Source organism: Calidris pugnax, unplaced genomic scaffold, assembly GCF_001431845.1.
Source record: "Calidris pugnax isolate Ruff unplaced genomic scaffold, ASM143184v1 scaffold315, whole genome shotgun sequence".
NCBI classification, from domain to species: Eukaryota; Metazoa; Chordata; class Aves; order Charadriiformes; family Scolopacidae; genus Calidris; species Calidris pugnax.
In genome coordinates, this window is record NW_015091029.1 from 22,193 (window position 1) to 22,594 (window position 402).

General features: G+C 47.8%; 1 protein-coding gene across 3 annotated transcripts in view; it reads right to left on the reverse strand.

Moving 5' to 3' along the window:
* LOC106896262 (C-type lectin domain family 2 member B-like) overlaps positions 1 to 402 on the reverse strand; it is a 3,618-nt gene that overhangs the window by 1,741 nt on the left and 1,475 nt on the right. The window lies entirely within an intron of this gene.

Consider the following 402-nt stretch of genomic DNA (forward strand, 5'->3'; position numbering starts at 1 on the left):
GCCCCCAACTGGAAGGGGAAAAGCCCCCCCCGGGCATCACGGCACAGGGAGAGGGGACAGGAGCCAAGCAGCCCGGGGAGGGCTGGGGAGAGGCCAAGGTGGCTTCCACGGGCGCAGAAAAGAAAAAGCTTTTCACTTTTAATTTAAGTTACTTTTAATTAAAGCCTGGGTGAGTTAGCAGCAAGAGGAGCTAGAACAGGAACCTCTTCTCTCCCCTGGAATTCTGTTCAGCATCAGCAGGAAGTTCCCAAAGTGGCGGAGTTGAATCTTTTAGAGGAAAAAGCTGTAGAGCTGGGCTGACTCACAGTATTTTCAAGTATTCAGACGTGTAAACACTTTATATTTTATTTCTATTTTGTTTTATTTTATCCTTTCCTTCCCAGAGTCAATGCCAAAGTCCCT